The sequence below is a fragment of the Tamandua tetradactyla genome, chromosome 9, assembly GCF_023851605.1.
Source record: "Tamandua tetradactyla isolate mTamTet1 chromosome 9, mTamTet1.pri, whole genome shotgun sequence".
Taxonomy (NCBI): Eukaryota; Metazoa; Chordata; class Mammalia; order Pilosa; family Myrmecophagidae; genus Tamandua; species Tamandua tetradactyla.
In genome coordinates this window covers 101,291,672-101,311,757 of record NC_135335.1, presented here as the reverse complement: position 1 = coordinate 101,311,757, position 20,086 = coordinate 101,291,672, and the positions used below count along the sequence as shown (strand labels likewise).

The 20,086-nt window shown below is 39.4% G+C and overlaps 1 pseudogene; it reads right to left on the bottom strand.

The window, feature by feature from the left end:
* Nucleotides 1–5,580: 5,580 nt before the first annotated feature.
* Nucleotides 5,581–6,269, bottom strand: LOC143646244 (sideroflexin-1 pseudogene; annotated as a pseudogene).
* Between the last annotated feature and the right edge of the window lie 13,817 nt (nt 6,270–20,086).

The window sequence follows — 20,086 nt, the reverse complement described above, 5'->3', positions numbered from 1 at the left end:
GGCAGGGGTCACTTCATCAGCCCATGTCGCATCTGTGCTTTGCGGTCACTTGGATCTGGACTACTTCTTTCTGCTCAGACATAGGCCACCATTCCCACAATTTTGGATACTCAGCCTCCCTGCCCCCCCACCCCCACCCCATAAGCTCCTTATGTCAAAGCTGCTCGCTTTGATTTATCTGGCCCAAATGTGGTCCCATCTTTTCCCTTAAGTCCCCACAGAACTTCATGGCCAGACTTTATCTTTGAATGAGATTTTTACTGGTGTCTCGGGGTAATAAAAAGGAATTATATCCCCAAAAAGTGATTTTTGTCTGGCTACTAAGTGTGACTGCCCTTGGAGCTCAGAGGGTCAGGATCTTTACTTGGTCTCACCCAGATCCCAGCCTGCTGCTCTGGATAAGGTCTCGTGCCCTATTTCCCACATCTGGGAAATCCACCAAGCTTATTTTTACTCATCAGTAGTTTCCTTGCAACCCCTTGCTGCCCTCTCAACCTCGACAGAGAGGAAGGAGTTTTCTATAGTTACATAAACTTTAATTTACTTAAAGATTCTATCATTAACAATATTAACATTATTAATAATAACCACCCGAACATCCTATAGAGCTGACTATATATCAGGCCCTGTTCTAAGCATTTGCACAGATTAATTCATTTAATCTCTGTAATAATCCTGTAAGGTCTATATCATCATCTGTGTTTTACAGAAGATGAACATGAGACACAGAGAGGGTAAGTAACTAAGATCAAAACCTCAACTAAGGGATGCATCCAGATTCAACAGCAGGCTCCAGAGGCCATGCTTTTAGGGAATATGATGCATAAGAGTTTGCACGTGTGCATAGCCGTGCTTGCATATCTATATGCATGTGCACATGCTGCATGCACATGTGTTTGTATGTGGGTGTGCATGGATGCATGTGTGTGTTTGGATGTGTGTGCATGCATATATGAGTGAGTGTGTATGTGTGTGTGTATGCGTATGTATGTGTGTACACACATGTATGCATAGGAGCATGTGTGTATTAATCCACACCCTGTGTGAATGTGGGGAAACCATACTTGAGGGGAAGTCAGCGTTTGATGGAGTCTAATCAAGAGTCCTCACTCAGAGATGGCTGCAACAAGTATTTCAGATTTCATTATCTAAATCTATTCTGAAGGGTTTGTTAGCCAGCACAAGAGATGATAGGAATAAGTTTTCACTGATGGAATGAGAATGAGCCATGTTAAGATACATAAGTGCCTAGAAAGTTTGTGCAGACACACTGACCCTTGCATGAATGGTATATAAGAATCAGGAGAACCTGACAGCTTTCAAGAAGAAATCTAGGGCCAAAGACATCTAGGTCCCATGTTACACCACTTAGCAGGAGTTCATCCTAATAGTGTCAAAATATTGTTGTGTGTGCCTAAGAGAGGACCTTTCAAGCAACATGCTTGTTTACATTTCTAAAGGACGGTTAAGAATTTCCTGAGTCTCCAGGATATGTTGAGCATTTTTGTTCCCTCTTGCTAAAATGATTTGTATTTGTGATGGAATTCCATTTCATTGTAGCACATCGTGGGGTGGGGAGTTTGTGGAGGAAGAAGATACCTCCCATTCACCTTTAAATTAGAGGTTACAGATGTTTACCAGTTAGGACCTGACGGTTTGTGGAATGGACAAATTGGCTTAGGCCACTTGGCAAGGTTTTCTTTTCCCAATCTAGGGTGCATTCTCCAACATCTCATTTCTTTTTCTGGGATTATATGTTCCCAGGATGGTTGACAGTGGGAATGTTATTCTTTTCAAGGAAAACCCCATTCCTTACCCATAATGGGTGGTCTTACCTTTAGGTCCCCAGTGGTGGCACTAGTATTAGCTTGTAACAGTCTTACAGCAGTTAATTTTTCCCGGGCGGGATTATTTACTCCTAAATAATGAGACACAGAAGGTAACGGTACTGTCTAAGCTGAGCTTTCTCCAGGCTGGTTCACTTCCAGGTCCAGCTATGACGAGGCTTCGCATCTTGACTCCTGGTTTCCTGTGAAAAACTGCTTACATGAGATCATAGCTTTCTCTAAAGCAAGAAATGAATTTCAGGCACTAAATCCTAGCTTAGAAAAATATATTTTTCTAAAGCAGAGGCTGTAAACTGGCGAAACATACACTCTACTGTGATCACTGTTTTGTTTAATTTGGTCTTCATGATTGGACTAACACATTGTTTTAAATAATATAAATTAGTTTTTGTCATTTTAAAATAGGGAAATTTCACATAAAAATATGGATGTCTGCTTTATCTTGGAAATTCAGAACTTGTAGCAACATTAGACTTGCAATCCCATTCATCCACAATCAGTAGGAGCTAAGCAGCAGCTGCTGCCTCTTAGCTGGAGCAATCACTCTCCAGCTTGCCACAGTCCTCACCACTCCCTGTTGTCCTCCAATCATGGGATCAAGCTCCAATTACCATTTATTATTGAGTTAGTCTTGCTATTTTCTTAAAGTAGAATTAAGAGGATCATGTTCTTATTCATGTCTTTTTACTAGTTGGAACCAAATGAAATCTACAGAAGTCTCCTATTTTAAAAAATAATGGAGAAGAGAATTTTTCTTGGGGAGTAAAGAAGCCTATTCATGTGAGTTTAAAAGGCAAAGTGTGTTTGTGTGAATTAAAAGATTTTTTTCTTATACCCAGCATGTCCTATGCACTTTGTTGTCTTGCCCCGATGGGCAACTGAGTTTACAATCTTGCTCTAAAAGCATAACTCATTATTCACTGAGATTCAACTTTACTTATAATACAGATAGCTTTTTTTAACAGTGAAACATGGATTCATTATTTTCAAACAAAGTAATGTACAACATTCAAGTAAGATTCATTTAGTTACTGTTTCATAAGTACATTATCTCTGCATCTTTCTGAAAGCCAAAGGAGTCAAAAGAAGACATGAGGCAGCTGGACTTATGTTTCTGTTTCTAAAAAGTATGATAAGCCAGACTCAACCCCATCATGCAGTGTTGAGTACTTTCAAACATTATTTGTAAATTTTAGTTATTTGATTAATTAAAATAAATACGTGACTATAAAATAAAAAAGTACAGGGCAGGCCACGGTGCCTCAGCAGGCAGAGTTCTCATCTACCATGCCAGAAGATCCAGGTTCGATTCCCAGTGCCTGTCCATGCGGAAAAAAAAAAAAAAAAAAAAAAAAATCAAGAACTACAAGGTAAGATCGACATCATCGTGATAATCTAAAACAGTGTGAATTTAAAAGTCAACCAAAGAAATCCATCAACAGTCTGAATGTCTGTGAGCAGCAGGAAAGGGTTATCACACTGCTCTATTGCTATGACTTTAGGAAGCGTGAGAAGGAGATCTCACTCTATAAATCTCCCAGAATTCATTATCAGCCTTGGGCCTGCTTGCTACCCAAACTGGAAGCAAACTACTCTTCGTACATAAAGCAACGTTTCACATTTGACCTCAGAAGTTTGTCTTTCCCCGAGCCACTACTTGGACTCTTCCTGATCTGAAATACAAGTGGGATGAAAATTCAATATTTTAAACAGATTCCTTTTTCACTGATTGATAATCAATGAATACTCTACTGAGCACCTATGCTATGCTCAGCAGTGCTTTTCTTAAAAACAGTTTTTATAATGAAATATACAATAAAGCAATAAATTTCAGGATACATTGCAACAAGTAGTTATAGAACAGATATCAGAGTTTGGTAGGGGTTACAGTTTCATAATTTTAGGTTTTTCCTTCTAGCTGCTCCAAGACACTGGAGACTAAAACAAATATCAATATAATGATTCAAGGAGAGAAATGAGACTAAATAAAGTGTCAGTGACTGAGAGACGTCAAACAGAGTCGAAAGGTTGTCCTGGAGGTTGTTCTTATGAATTATATAGATATTCAATTTTTAGCTTATGGTATATTAGAGAGGCTAGAGGGAAGTATCTGAAACTATAGAGCTGTGTTCTAGTAGCCATGTTTCTTGAAGATGATTGTATAACTATATAGCTTTTGAAAAAATATATATATGACAATTCAGCAGTCATACTCATTTGTTAGACCCTATCTTCTCTTTGTAACTCCTCCTCCTCCTTTGATCCTTCTCCCAACCTTTAGGGGTACTTGGGCTCTTCTCTTTCTAACATTTTTCATGTTGGAAAGGGGTGTTGACAATATGGGACAGGGGAATGGAACTAGTTGATGTCCTTGGAGAGGTTGGCCCCTGTGAATTTCAGGACTTATCTGGCCTAGGAACCATCTGGAGGTTATAGGTTTCTGGAAAGTAATCGTACTACATGAAACTTTTACAAAATCTCAGATAGAGCCTTAGGTATTCTTAGGGTCACCAGGAATGATTGTGGTTTGGGTTTGGCAGTGTGGCAATTAGCAATATTTAGCTAAAGCTTGTGTAAGAGTAGCTTCCAGAATAGCCTCTCAACTCCATTTGAACTCTCTTAACCACTGATACCTTATTTTGTTACGTTTCTTTTTCCCCTTTTGGTCAGGAAGGTGTTGTTGGTTCCATGATGCCATGGCCAGGCTCGTCCCCGGGAGTCATCTCCCACATGGCCAAGACGACTTTAATGCCCGGATGTCAGGGTAATGATTTTCTTTGCAGAGTTGGGCATTTTGTTGTCTGTTCAACAAAAGAGGTTTTCTGGAAGTAACTCTTAGGTATATATAACTTTATACTTACTGCTATAGTAATAAGCTTCACAAAAGCAAGCCTTAAGATCAAGGACTTGGCCTATGGCCTTAGGAGTCCCTAATATCTGAGACAATATCCGGGGTTTCCCCAGTGGTAAAGCTTAAGAGTTCCACATTTTTTTTCCCCATCCCTCAAGGAACTTTGCCAATACTTTTTTTTTTCTTTATATATTTATTAGCAAAAAGCATCCTCGGGGGAAAAATTTCCTTCTGAGATATTTGTTGATTTTTACTTTTTCCCCCCTTTTGACTTCACCTTTCTTCAATCACTCCATTTACACTTTAGACCCATTTTCTTGTTATAGGCACTGCAGTGGGCAGTTAGCTATTATTTCCCTTAAACCAGCCTTCCTTGTTAAAGTAATTTTGAGACTTCTCAGGTGTTTCTCCTCTCCCCCATCAAAGCCAATACTTTTCAATCAACTGCCCAACATACTCTGGGATGTATCCTGGTATTACCTTAAGCTATACAGAATTAGAAGCCCTCAATCCCATTCTGGACTCTATGCGTTTTGGTTGTTTAAATGAACTGTCCAGACAGGTTGTTAGAAGTGTTTTTTTAAAACCCTGGGTGAGGGTGGGGATATCATCTTTAAAAAACAATGGCTATTCAAGCTAACGGAATGGTATTTCTGGAAACTGAAACATGCTTCAAATCTACGGTCGGAAGGTGTCAGCTCCCTAACCCCGCACGAGATGCTGTGCTACAGTTAGCAGCGTTCCTTGAAAAACCCATGTGGATCTCTTTGAATTGTCTCTGTAATTAGAAGAAACCAGGTGGATCAGGGTTTCCCATATCAACATCCTGACACCAGATTCACATCCTGCAAGATTAGCCTTAGAGGTCTCCTTTTCTCCTTTCTACAATCCCTTGTTAAAGTAAACACACCATGCTTCAGGACCAGGTCTCTTGGATCTCGGCTCACAACACAACTTCCAAGCTTTTCACAGACATGGAAATTGTCTGAGGAAGGAGAGCACAGCATAGGGGTGCAGCGAACACCAAGCAGAAGCCAACGAATCCAACGTGAATAGGTGCACTCATCCACAGGGACCTCATTAAAAAGGCTTTCTTTTCCAAAGTGTTATGGTAAATGGAGGGACAGTCATGCCAGGGGCTGCCATGAGAATCCTGTACATGAGGACTTGTGTGATGGCTTGTTTTGTAGCATTTGCCGGTTCATCTAGTTTCCACTTTCATCCGTGACAGGAATGCCAACTTTGAGTTCCCTTTGCCTCGTAAATGGAATGTCAATGCAATTAGCAGCAGCTATGGCAGCAAAGGGGACCAAAGGTCCTATGAGTGGTGAGACATGCTTGGTTAACGCATTAAGTCCTAGGGCTGTTGCTGTGAGCACCGGTTGTTGCAGAAACATAGGCTATTTTCAATTTATTTACAGCGAGAGGTGCATCGCCACTTAGGTTGGTGTAATGGGCCACAGCATTGAAGGGCTGGTTAATCCATGCTGAAAAAGCACTGCTGGTGAAGCCCTATAAAATGTCGTCATGCAACCTGTGATGGTCATGTGGGTTGGAACCTGAGCAGACATTCTTCCTATCAAAATAATCTTTCCACAAGTGTCAGGATGGAAAGCTGAATTGTAGATGTACTTTGCTCTCCATAATTCACTTTCTGTAAGACCTGGAGGAATGACTCCTTGTCTGTGATCATGCAGTCCTCGCATTCTCTAGTTTGTTGGTTAACAGGGGTCAGTTACAGTGAGAAAATGATTGGCTCGTCCAACAAAAGTGCTCTGATCCCATCAAGGCTCCTTGATGTTGTTTGGTGGCAGTTCTCCAGACAGCATCCTTGACACCTCCTGGGGACCTCTGTCCCTGGCGCTCGCAGGTCCAGCTCTGCGCCACCTCCGCCTCTACTGCCACCCAGAGCGCTTCTCTAGCCACCGCCACCCTGCACACCTCTGCTACCCCAGAATGCATCTCCAAGAGGGCGGGCGCGACACCCCTGTAACACGAATAGCTTTGAGCTTGATTAAATATGATAATTTAGTTTCTTGAAATGAGAGTCTCTTAAGTGTCTTTTTCATTTTGGTCTTGCCTGTTTTTTAACCTTTGCATAATCAGATGGACCAACTTTTTGTTCTGCCAGGACAAAGGAAGAGTTTATCCAACAATTGTATCTGAATTTCTACCTCTTAAAAAAGAAAGCACTGTTTAAAAGGGGTGGCAAGAAGCTATGATTATAAATTAGCTATAATTATTGTTTCTGTTCTTGTTACCAAGCTAAGCCTAACTGCCTACCTCAAAACTTAAGGCCATGTCACAGCTGCACCCTTGTAAAAATGTCAAAACCTCCAGCAGCTCCATTTATGGGAGCTTTGGCGGTACTGAGGAAGGTGAAGCTACCAGCCAAGAAGTACATCTGAGTTGAATTCTGGCCACCAATCCTTTTTATGCTGAATACATTTGGAGAGGCTACTTGAATATCAAAAAAAAAAAAAAAAACTCTTGGGTCTAGTAGTCTTGTAGGTCTTGTGTATATACTGACATTTATTACTTTTTATTTGAGCAGATTACTTAATTTCTCCTTATTGGGCATACATCTTATGCACTTCCTCAGAATCCATCCTGGCTACCTGCCTCCTAGACCCTCAGCTCCTCACTTGGCCTCACATGCCAACTGTGCTTATGTGAGTCTGCCACTTGGGGTTGACCAGTTACTTGTTCTGAGTATTGGGCCTCCCTACTAACTGCTTCTCTGCAGCCAGGCCAAAGCTGCTTACGCAGAATTTCTTTTTTCTCTAGCCACTTCTGGATTGGGGTACAGTACCACTCTGCAAAATTCAGATGAGACAACTCCCCAAAACTGTCCCATAGGTTGGGGCAAATTTTGACATATGGGGAAAGGGGAAAGGAGGGAACAAGACAGACAAATTCCCTCACCTCTCTCTAGAAAATGGACTACTTGCTACGTGGTTTCTTCTTGTTTTTCATCCTGCTATGTTCTGCAGGCTGAGTGCAACCACTTCCTGAAGGACACATCACTTTTCCTTGTTTCCACCTTCCCTGGCCTCGTGTCTCTTTTTCCTCACTCTTGTTGTCTTAGGTTTGCATCTCCCAAATAAAGCATCAATATTTCATCCTAGCCTCAGGCTCTGTTTTCTAGAGAAGTTGGGCCTAAAATTCTCTGTATGTCTAAATTTCTTCATATACAGACTTTTATGTTAATTTAATGGCATTAAATTAGCTAACATATAAAAAAGGGCCTAACTCCATACCTGGTACATTGTAGGTGCTCAGAGCCTGTTAATTCCTTTACCTTCGTGTCCCTTCTTATTCACTCCCTCTATCTAAGAATGCTAACAAAAAATGTGAGTAATTGTGAAAACATGTCTAGTGTTACTTTTCATTTCCCCCCAATTTCTCCTCCCTCTCTGATTTGGAAGGCTGAATGATATTTGTCCAGAAGGTATAGATTCAGTATTTGCTTGTCTTCTGGGACACAAAAAATTATCCCTGGTAACTGGTGGCAATTACATACAAGGGGCAGGGGAATGAATAGATAGGATTCATCAGAGTTTCTTGCACCAGGTTTTCTGTGGTCTTTAATTGTCCTGCTTGGAAGAAAGAGTCCTAGGAATTTATAACCTAGCCATGTACCGAACAGGAAAATTAAAGGTCAAAGAGAACCAGATGCAAACTCTCTGTCATCTCTTCCGATTCTCTGGATTTGAGGCCCCCTGCTTAACTCTGGCAGCCATGGAAACTTTTATTCTGGCCTGTCTCCCCCTGAAACCACTGCTGAGTCTCCACATCCTGCTCTCTTGCCTGGTCAATTCTGCTTATTTGATGCTCACATATTAGCATGAAGGTGGTATAATTTGCAAAAAAAAAAAAAAAAAAACCAAACAAAAAGCAACTTTTTTTTAAAATTTTTTATTATTGTATAGTATAACATTTATACAAAGCGAAGAAATAAAAAAGCAATGGTTTTCAAAGCACTCTTCAAAAAGTGGTTACAGGATAGATCCCAGAGTTTGTCATGGGCTACCATACCGTCTTCTCATATTTTTCCTTCTAGCTGCTCCAGAATATAGGAGGCTGGAGGGCTTAAATACTTTTTTACCATCACAATTGACTTTCTTTTCCTTCTTTTTTTGTGAACAATAACATATATACAAAAAAGCTATAAATTTCAAAGCACAGCACCACAATTGGTTGTGGAACATATTTCAGACTTTGGCATGGGTTACAATTTCAAGTTTTTACTTCTAGCTGCTCTAAAATACTGGAGACTAAAAGAGATATCAATTTAATGATTCAGAATTTATATTCATTTGTTAAGTCCTATCATCTATGTATAATTCCATCATCACCTATGATCTTTCCATACCTCTCTTTAGGGTTGTTTGTGCTAAGGCAATTCTAAATATTGATATTGGAAGGGTCTGACACTAATATGGTGTAGGAAGATGGAACTATCTGATATTCTGGAGAGGCTGGGCTAGATTTCAGGACTTATCTGGACCAGAGACCCTTTGGAGGTTGTAGGTTTCTGGAAAGTTACTCTAGTGTATGGAACCCTTGTGGAATCTTGTATATTGCCCTAGATATTCTTTAGGATTGGCTGGAATGGTCATGGTTGGGGGTTGGAAGGTTATGACAGGTAGCAAGGTCTACTGAAGCTTGCATAAAGGCAACCTCCAGAGTAGTCTCTCGACACTATTTGAACTCTCTCTGATACTGATGCTTTATTAATTATACTTCTTTTCCTCCTTTTGGTCAGAATGTAATTGTTGATCCCATGGAGCCAGGTCTGGATTCATCCCTGGGAATCCTCTCCCACATCGCCAGGGAAAATTTCATCCCTGGATGTCATGTTGGGGGGAGGGCAAAGATTTCACTTGCAGAGTTGGGCTTAGAGAGACTGAGGCCACTTCTGAGCAACAACAGAGGTCCTCCAGGAGTAACTCTTAGGCATGCCGATAGGTAGTCTAAGCTTTTATGCTACCTATATAAGCTTCACAAGATTAAGGCTCATGATCAAGGGCATGGCCTATTGATTTGGGTGTCCCTAAAGTTTGACACAATATCAGGCAATTCCCTGATGGTGAGGTTTAATAGTTCCATAGTTTTTCTCCCCTCCCTCAGGGGACTTTGCCAATACTTTTTGATTATCTGCTTAATGTACTCTAGGATGTATCCAGGCAATACAATAATCTATACAGGGTCAAAGGACCTCTTTATTATTCTATGCTTCCTGTGTTTCAGTTGTTCAAATGAGCTATACAGATAGGTTGAATTAGATTATGTACTACAGAACATTTCAGTTCCAGATCAAATAAACCTGTCTTCCACTGGTCTCAAAGAGTATGTGTGGTTCTACAATATAAACACTGTCTTCCTTACCTCTGTGCTCTGAATTACTTTAACCCCAACCTGTTTGGCTTTGTTCTTATCTCTAAATATCAGATTATATATAAAAAACAAAATCCAGAAATAATAATCACCACTCCAGACTTAATGTTTCTGCTCTAAAAGCTTGCAATCTAGGCCCCTGTTTTCTTATACACTTTGGTCACTTATACAAGGTGACCATACTGTTGTCTTTTTTTATTTCTGACTTATTTTGTCTCACCAGATGTCCCACGTGTTCATTCACATCGTTGCATGCCTCACGACATTGTTCCTTTTTGTAGCAGCAGAAACTTCATTCATAAGTACACATCATCGTTCACCGATCTACTTTTCCGTTAGTGCATCCTTCAGCACCAAGTAGAGAGCCCAAAGACCACCAATAGTCTCAATTTTAGATAATTTCATTGCTCCCAAGAGACAGAAAATCAATTAACACGTATTCACCAAATAGGAAATCTAAGCTCCTCTTAACTCTTGTCCCTCCCCCCATTATATACCTCTGCTGGTGCTGTGGTAGTGCTGATGGTTTCTTTTTGAACATAGTTCATAGCTTGCAATAGCAGTTTTCCCCCTGTACCCTGGACTTAGCCATTCTTTAAACAAGAAACATATCTCTGAAGTAATTCTTATGAGAACTCATTCGTATTCTAATGTGAGTCAATATAGATCTATACCACCCCTTTCAATCTTGTTCATCTTCAATATGGTAATATTACTTCTAGACCCACTAGAGAATCACCTTTGCTCCTATCTATTTCCTTACGTTAAAAACACTTTTTATTTTTTAAATGAAAGTAAGTACCCACAATTGTGGACTTAGTAATTTAAACATGTATTTCTCCAATGAGAAATCTTGCTGTCATGTCCCATATTGTACAGTTTGGAAGCTCAAAACTACAAAGATTAGATGTCTACTGTCATTTTTAGAGGTACAGCCTAATGCTCTGTAAAATCTGGTTTGTTTGTTTTTCCCCCAAAGCATGGGCCATTAACCTGATCTAATGGGAGTAGAGTTTGTGGTCCTGTTTTGGAGTTAGAGGGTCCTCAGGCAGCCCACAGCAAGGGACAGCCAGTCTAGGAAAGTCCCCAACAGCAATGTTGGTTGGTGTCAGATGGCCAAATCCTCCCCTTGTGTTTAGCTGCTTCTTCTGTGACCTCTTGGATGAACATGCTGTTCTGGCCAAAGCCCATCGATTTCAGCTCCACTTTCTTTTAAGTAGGCCTCCCACTTGGGATGAGATTAAATTTGGTATACTTGTTCGAGGTTTTCCTTCTGCCTTAATATCTTTCTTTCTTTTTTTTTTTTTTTTAACCTTCTTACTATATCATTCCCTCATTTTCAATTTCAGGTCAGTGGTGACGTAAATAAACTTAATGGCAAATTGCTTCTGGGGCTTTAAGTTTCTGGCAGACCCAATGGACCACTAATTGGTTGAGAGAAATGCAGTGGTCTTGTCTCTTTGGGATATGATTGTGGCAATGCCTGGGAATCCTGGAATTGACAAACTGTTGACAGAAACGTGTTTTGGCTGGATAAAGAGGGTAATTCTTAGAGGCCAGTTATGGGAGGAGACTCAAGTCTGCCACATCCTGCAGGGAACTACGCCCTTCTTTTGCCATCCATGTAGTGTAACCTGCGAGGATTTGCTTAAGGAAAACTGTGGCCTTCTTGCTGTGACAAGGACCTTTTACGATCTGTCTCATGCCTACTTTCCACACTCATCGCATTTCTTCTTCCATCCCATGTCCCACACATACACAGAGTGACTTCTAATTCCGTTTGTTTTCATGCCTCCATGCCTGTGCTTGTGTCATTCAGTTTGCTTGTAATGACTTCCCGTTTTCTTCACCTGGAGAACTCTTGTTCATTCTTAAACCCAGTTTAAATGTTTCTTCTTCAGTGGACCCTTTATTAAATCTTCTCTACCATCATCTCCATCCCTTCTAATGAATTGCTTTCTATTCTGTTTTCTATAGTACTTCACTACAGATCTCAACGTCCATCGCACTTTTTGTATCTTCTCCACTGGACTATGAAAGTGAGATCTTGTTCATTCTTATATTTTTAGTGACTGGCTTAATGCTGGGTATGTGGTGAGAGCTAAAAAAATTCACACTGAATTAACAAACAAATTAATGAGAATACACTGAATATCATAATGAGGAAATACTGACCAATGCATCAATGTTAGAAAAGAGATATTAAAAATGCAATGGCAGAATTCTTGCCTGCCATGCCAGAGACCTGGGTTCGATTCCTGGAGCTTGCCTATGCCAAAAAACCCACAATGCAATGATGAATTTCCACTTCAAGGAAGATGTGCTTTCCCCTAATCCTCCCCGCCCCACCAAGTAGGATAAATAAAATATCCTGGATTTTTTTTTAAAACAAACAGAAGATTCTGAAAGGTGGAGAGAAGAATGTAGACCAGCTAGGGATCTCAAGATCCAACTAATGACACAGTAATAAGTTCTTTGGGTTTTCTTCATGTCTCAAATACCCAAAACTTATTGCTGAAGAAGCTGGCAATCAGAAAACGCTAATGGTACACGCACTTAAGAAGCTACAACAAAAGCTTGCTCTATCTAATCAAAGGGCCAGGAAAGGGGCTCCTTAACAAGACAGAAAACTTTTAAACAATGTTAACCTGATTCCAGCCAAACACCACAGGATAAAAACTATGTTCTCACTTCCACCCACAGGTGGGGACCCTTGCCAGACTGCAATAAGTCTTTCTTACCCTCCCACTGGGTATTGTTACAAAAAGTCAAGTATGGAACTGGGACTTTATTACTACTGAGTGGTAGTGGTTCACTTACTCCTCCCACATGTTATGCCAGTGGAGGCCAATTGGAGAGCAATATTGAAGGACTCCTAACCCTCCGTCCAAGGAGGTCTTAGTGGAAGCCTAATGGGGAGCTGGGACTTCCACTTCTTCCCAGCCTGTATTTAGGAGCCCCTTCCTCTCATAGTAAATGAAAGTCGAATGGGAAGCCTGGGCTTTGACCTTCACCTGACAATAATGAGGTGGTGTCCCTCTTTCCTCACTAAAACCGTGCCAGAGAAAGTCATGTAAAACCGAAGGTTTAATGAGATTCAGAGTCTCATAATAATACCAAAATGTTCAGGTTTCAACTGAAAATCAGTCATCATAACAAGAGCCAGGAAAATAGTAAACTAAGTGAGAAAAGACAATTAACATGTCGTCATTGAGATGACAGAGCTGTTAGACTTAGCGGGCAACAATTTTAAAGCAGCCATCAAAAAAATTCTTCAGTGAGCAATTGCAAATATGCTTGAAACAAATGTATAAGTAGAATTTTGTAGCAAAGAAATAGAAAATCTTAGTTAATGAATAAAAGTTTAAAGAAAGAAGTAGCAAATGGAAATTTTATAACTGTAAAATAAAATAGTCAAAATAAAAAACTTAATGCAAACTATATATAGAAATCCCTGAAAAATCAACGACAAAACTACTAGAGCTAATAAACAAATTCATCAGAGTGAGGGGTAGAAGATCAACGTGAAAAGATCAGTAGTGTTTTTATATATGAGTAATGAACAATCTGAAGAGGAAATAGGGCATTCCATTTACAATAGCAACTAAAAGAATCAAATATCTAGGAATAAATTAAACCAAAGAAGTAAAGGACTTGGCCACAGAAAATTATAAGACATTGCTAAAAGAAATCAAAGAAGACCTAAATGAATGGAAGGATATTCTATGTTCATGGATTGGAAGACTAAATGTTGTAAGGATGTCAAATCTGCAAAAGTGATTTATAGATTCAGTTCAATCCCAATAAATATCCCAACAGCCTTCTTTTCATAAATGGAAAAGCCAATCGTCAAATTTATATGGAAGGGTTAAGAGACCTGAATAGCCAAAACCATCAAGAAAAAGAAGAATGAAATTGGAGGACACACACTTCCCACTTTTAAAACTTATAACAAAGCTACAGTAATCAAAACAGCATAGTTTTGGCACAAAGGCAAACAAATAGATCAAAAGAATCGAATTAAATTGAAAGGTTAGAAACAAACCCTTAAATCCATGGCCAATTAATTTTTGACAGGCGTGCCAGGTCTATTCAATGGGGAAAGAAAAGGCTCTTCAACAAATGTTGCTGGGAAAACTGGATAGTCATTTGTAAAAGAATGAGAGTGGACGCCCCCTGAAAATGAATCAAAGACCTAAATATAAGAACTCGAACAATAAAACTCCTAGAAGAAAATAAAAGGAAGCATTTTCAGGACATTGTGTTAGGCAATGGTGTCTTAGAATTTGACCAAAAGCACAAGCAACAAAAGAAAAAATAGGTAAATAGGACTTTATAAAAAAAATTTAAAATTTTTGTGCATCAAAGGACTACAGAATGGGAGAAAATATTGGAAACCACATATGCAATAAGGGTTTAATATCCAGAACATATAAGAAACCCAGAAATTAAGAAAGGGGCAAAGCTTTGAATAGACATTTCTCCAGAGAAGATCCACAAATGGCCAAACCCACATGAAGAGATTCTCAATAGCATTAGCTATTAGAGAATTGCACATCAAAACAATATTGAGGTGGCTTTTCATGTTCACTAGAAAGGCTACTATTAAAAATCCAGAAAATGACAAATGTTATAGAGGATGTGGAGAAATAAGAACATTCATTCATTGTTGTTGGGAATGTAAAATGGTGCACTCACTGTGGAAAACTGTTTGGCAAAGTTAAGTACAGAATTATTGTCTTACCTGGCAATCCCACCTCTAGATGTATAACCCAAATAATTGAAAGCAGGGTCTTGAACATATATTTGCACATGTTCACAAGGGCATTATTCACAATTGCCAAAAGGTGGAAGCGACCCAGGTGTCCCTCAACAAATGGATAAACAAATACGGTATATACACACAATGGAATATTATTAAGCCAGAAAAAGGAATGAAGTTCTGATATATAAAACAGCATAGATAAACTTTGAAGACAACGTGTTGAGTGAAATAAGCCAGACACAAAAGAACAAATACTGTGTGATCTCAATGATATGAAATAATTAGAAGCAAACTCTTGGTGTCAAGAATCTAAAATATAGGTTACCAGGGCCAGGGTGGGGTAGGAAATGGAAATTTAAGGCTTAAAGTATACAGAGTTTCTTTTTGGGCTGATGGAAAGATTTGGTAATGGATAGTGGGGATGGTAGCACAACATTGCGAATGTAATTAACAGTACTGAATTATGTGTTTGACGTGGTTAAAAGGTAAAATTTTAGGTTTAGTATATATGGTACTAGAATGAAAAATTTAAAAAAATCCATGGAACTGCTTAACACAAACAGTGAACCCTGAGTTAAACTGTGGACTATAGTTAATAGTACAATTATAGCAATATGCTTTCATAACTTGTAACAAATGTACCACATCAATGCAAAGTAGTAATAATAGGATGGTATATGGGAATCCTGCATTTTAAAAACATTCTTAAATTGTGAAATATGACATGTATACAATAAAACAATAAATTACAAAGTACATTGTAGCAAGTAGTCATAAAACAGATTTCAGAGTTTGGCATGGATTAGTTCCACAATTTTAAGTTTTTTCTTCTAGCTGCCCCAAGACACTGGAGACTGAAAGAAATTTCAATGTAATGATTCAGTTTACTCATTTGTTAAATCCTATCTTCTGTATTATAACTCCTCCTTCTCCTTTGATACTTCTCCCATTCTTTAGGGGTATTTGGGCCATGCCCATTCTAGCTTTTTCATGTTGGAAAGGGGTGTTGATAGTATGGAATATGGGAATGGAACTAGTTGATGCTGTTGAAGAGGCTGGCCCCTCTGGATGTCAAGACTTATGTAGCCTAGGAACCCATCTAGAGGTTGTGGTTTTCTGGAAAGTAATCTTAATGCGTGAAACTTTTGTAGAGTTTCAGATAAAGCCCTAGGTGTTCTTTAAGATGGACAGGAATGGTTTTGGTTGTGGTTTGCAAATCCTGGTAATTAGCGATATCTAGCTGAATTTAGCTTAACAGTAGCCTCCAGAAGAGCCTCTTGACTCTACTGGAATGCTCTTAACCACTGATACCTTATTTTGTTATGTTTCTTTTCCCATTTTTGGTCAGAAATGGTTGATCCCATGGTCCCAGGACCAGGCTCATGCCTAGGAGTCATGTCCCAAATTGACAGGGAGAATTTCACCCCTGGGGAATCCTGTATTTTATTCATATTTGTTCTGTAAACACACAACTTCTCTAATAAAAATAAATAAATAAATGGAATGAGAAACAACTTCATTGCTGGTAAAACACTGGATGTCTTCAAACACAATGCGTTGCATATGTCTATAGAATACAAATGGTAAGGGATAATTATTGAAAACACAGTAGGTGTGATTCTTTAGGAGGAAAATATATTTGAATTCTCAAGCTTTCAAAGCAACTGGATAATGGAAGTGATGCTGGTTTTAAGGCTTCACCACAGATTGCCATGTAGACAGCATTCTAAAGAAAGTTCCAAGAAGGGAGCCTGAGGTGCGATTAAAGTCCCAAATTAATTGGCCTTATGATAAAAAATTACTTATTCACCGAAGAAAAATGAAAACCTACGTCCATAACAAAACTTATACACTAATGTCCATGGTAGCTTTATTCATAGCAACTGCAAATGGGGCACACCCAAATGTCTATCCACAGGAAAATGGATAAACAACGTACCATTAATATATGCAGCAATGGGGATGAACATCAAAAGAGAATACCAACAAAAAAGAGCATTCACTGTATGTTTTCATTTATAAGCAATTCTAGAAGAGGCAGAACTAATCTATGATGAAATAAATCAGAACAGTGGATATCTGGGGCTGGGGGGTTGACTGGGAAGGGGCATTAGAAAGCTTTTGGGGGTGATGAGAATGGTTTATACCTTGGTAGGTGTGCAGATCATACAGGACTCAGGGGAGACTGAAAAACTTAAGATCCCTACATTTCAGTTTGTAAGTTATCTCAATAACATATATTAAAAAGCAAAACAAACAAGCAAACAAAAGCAAAAAAAATAATTCAACCCTGTAAGATAACACTAAAATTATGTCCAAAGATTAGTTGGACATAAAAATGTCCAACTAAGGCATGCAAGGAACGATACCTTAATTCAAGGAAGGTTGATGAGTCACGAACACCTTTGTCACCTGGGAAGATGGTTGGCTGGCATATGCCTGTCCTTTGCTCCTGGGCCCCACTGCTTTCAGTCCTTCTCCTTGTGAGCTCCTTACTTTGCTTCTCTGGGGCTGGCTTTCATCTTTTGGGTTCCCTTAGCTCTGTCCAGGTTCTGGCTTGCTTGACATCTCATGGTGATGTCTGCTAGGTTCCATGAAACTCCAAACACCTGTGTCTCCCTCTCTGAAGCAACTGTTCTCCAAGCATCTGCATCTGCTCTCTCTGTCAGCTCTGGGGCTTCTGTCATTTCTGGCTCTCTCTAAAATGCTTCCTCTTTTAAAGGATTCCAGTAAACTAATCAAGACCCACCTGGAATGAGTGGAGTCACATCTACATCTAATCAAAGGGTCACACCCACAATTAGGTTATCTCTTTGTGGAGATAACCTAATCTAAAGTTTCCATCCTACAGTATTGAATCAGGATTAAAAGAAACAGCTGCCTCCATAAGATTGAATCAGGATTAAAAATGGCTTTTCTGAGGTGCATAACAGTTTCAAACCAGCATATTGTGAAGCCCAGCATGCTGAGCTCCAAAGGCCTCTGGGATTATTCCTGTGTATCTTCATCCTTGGTTTCTTTAGCATCAGTGCATTGGGGAATATACATAGTTTGGATGAGTCACTTCAGTTAAAATGAACTCATCTTTTCTTATTTTGTAAAACAGACTCCTCAAAACCCTTAGCAACAACACTGGATTCCTCAGATTTACATCTTGGTGCTTGTGGAAGGACTCTAAATGGAGCAACAATTGTCGGGTAAAATTCTCTGTTTGTCTAACACGTGGTTCTAAATCAAAATGACCAGTCTGAAAAATGATGTTTTAAAATGTAGGCTCCATTTTTCTAAAAAAGCTTAATGGTTTAGACAGTGGGGAAAAAAAAGAACTTAAGAGAAATACCAGTTTCAATTTCTATTAATTTCAATACGTGCAACTTATTTGGATACTGATATGAATAAGCTACTTTTAAAAAAATGAGACAATTGGGGAAATATGAATGCTGACTGCACATTGTTTGATATTAAGGAATTAAGACTAGTTTTTAAAATGCTGGATAGTGGTGATGGTAGCACAACATTGTGAATTCCAGTAACAGCACTGAAAGATACATCTGAAAGTGGTTAAAAGGGGAAGTGTTAGATGGTACATATGGTAACAATAAAATGTTTTAAAAATTCATGGAACTATAATATACATACACAAAAATTGCTAATTAATTTTTTAAACCACTATAATGCCATTGTGAGTCCTTATCTTTTAGAGATAGGTACTTAATTATTTACAGATGACATGATATGTTTAGGATTTGCTTGCAAAGAATCTGGAGTTGGGAAAACTGGATGGGGTAGAAATGAAATGAAATTGGCTGTTTAAGTTTTCTAAAGCTGCCAGAATGCAATAAACCATAAATGGAATGGCTTTTAAAAAAGGAATTTATTAAGTTGCGAGTTTACAGTGACCAAATTAAGGCACCAACCAGATGTTACCTTCACTTTGAATGGCTGGAGACACATCTGCATGGAAACAACTTTATCAAAAGATCCCACCCAGCAATACTGAATCGGGGTTAAAGAATATGGCTTTTCTGTGGTACACAACAGTTTTAAACCAGCACATTCCACACTCTGGATCCCCCAAATACATGTTATTTCTGTATGCAAAATACATTCATTCCATTACACTAGAAGAAAGCCTTAAACCATTTCAGTAACAATTTCAAAGTCAGAAACAGTTCAAAATGTCATCAAAGTCAGCTGCAGGCATGGTCTAACCTAAGGCAAAATTCTCTTCTGACTCTGGACATGTAAAATTCAGAACAAGTTATTTGCTGCCAACACACAAAGGAGGGACAGTCATAAGATAAATGTTCCATTTCCGTAAGGAGAAATTGGAAGGAACACAGGGGCCACAAAAGTTCCAAAAACCTGCAAGGAAAGCACCATTAAATTTCAAAGTCTGAGAATCATTTATCTTCATGACTTTAGAAAGCAGCAGTCCCACCCTTTCCAAGGCTTTTGCAGTCTACCTGCTCTCCTCAAATGCAACCTTGGGGGACATTGTAGAGATTACCTTTCTCGGTTCTGCCCTCTCTGAGCATAGGGGTAGCACCCAGGATCTCTGCTATCTGTGGGACCCAAGCTCAGCCCTCTTAGAATAATGTAGTGGCAGCAAGTCTTTCCTCAACCCCTGGGAAATGTTCTTCACCCTCTCCAAGGCCCAAGATGGCACAGCTCTGAGATGTTCTCCACCCTCTCCAAGGCTTGAGGTGGCACAGTGCTTTGAGAGCACTGAGGTGGAAGGCCTACTCTCTGCCTTTGTAAGAAACTCACCCTTTCCAAGTTCTTAAAGTACTTATGTGGGTCCTCTCTCCTGGCCTGAGGTTTCTTGGCTTCAGACCTCAGCTTCCATGGTTCTGCCTCTGAAATTATTTTTCCTTCAATTTGTCCCTTTTAGTCCAGACTGGCAGTGATTCCATTTATACAGCTCCCACAACACCCTTGTTGATTTTCTGTGTAGTATGCAAGGATCGTAACCATCTACAGATCCTTCCTGGATAACTCTATCTCCAACCCTGGCTTTTTCTGAAATGGCTGACTGGTTCCATGTTTGGTTAAATCCTCACATAGGGCACTATTCCCTGGGTCTCCCTTTCTGGCAGGACTGAATTTTCCAGACCATCAATTTCTGGTTTCTTTGTACTTAAGAGTTCAGTTATCAGCTTATCTCTTTCCTATCACATTTCATTTAAGCTGCAAGGAGAAACCAGGCCACAGTTTTCACAT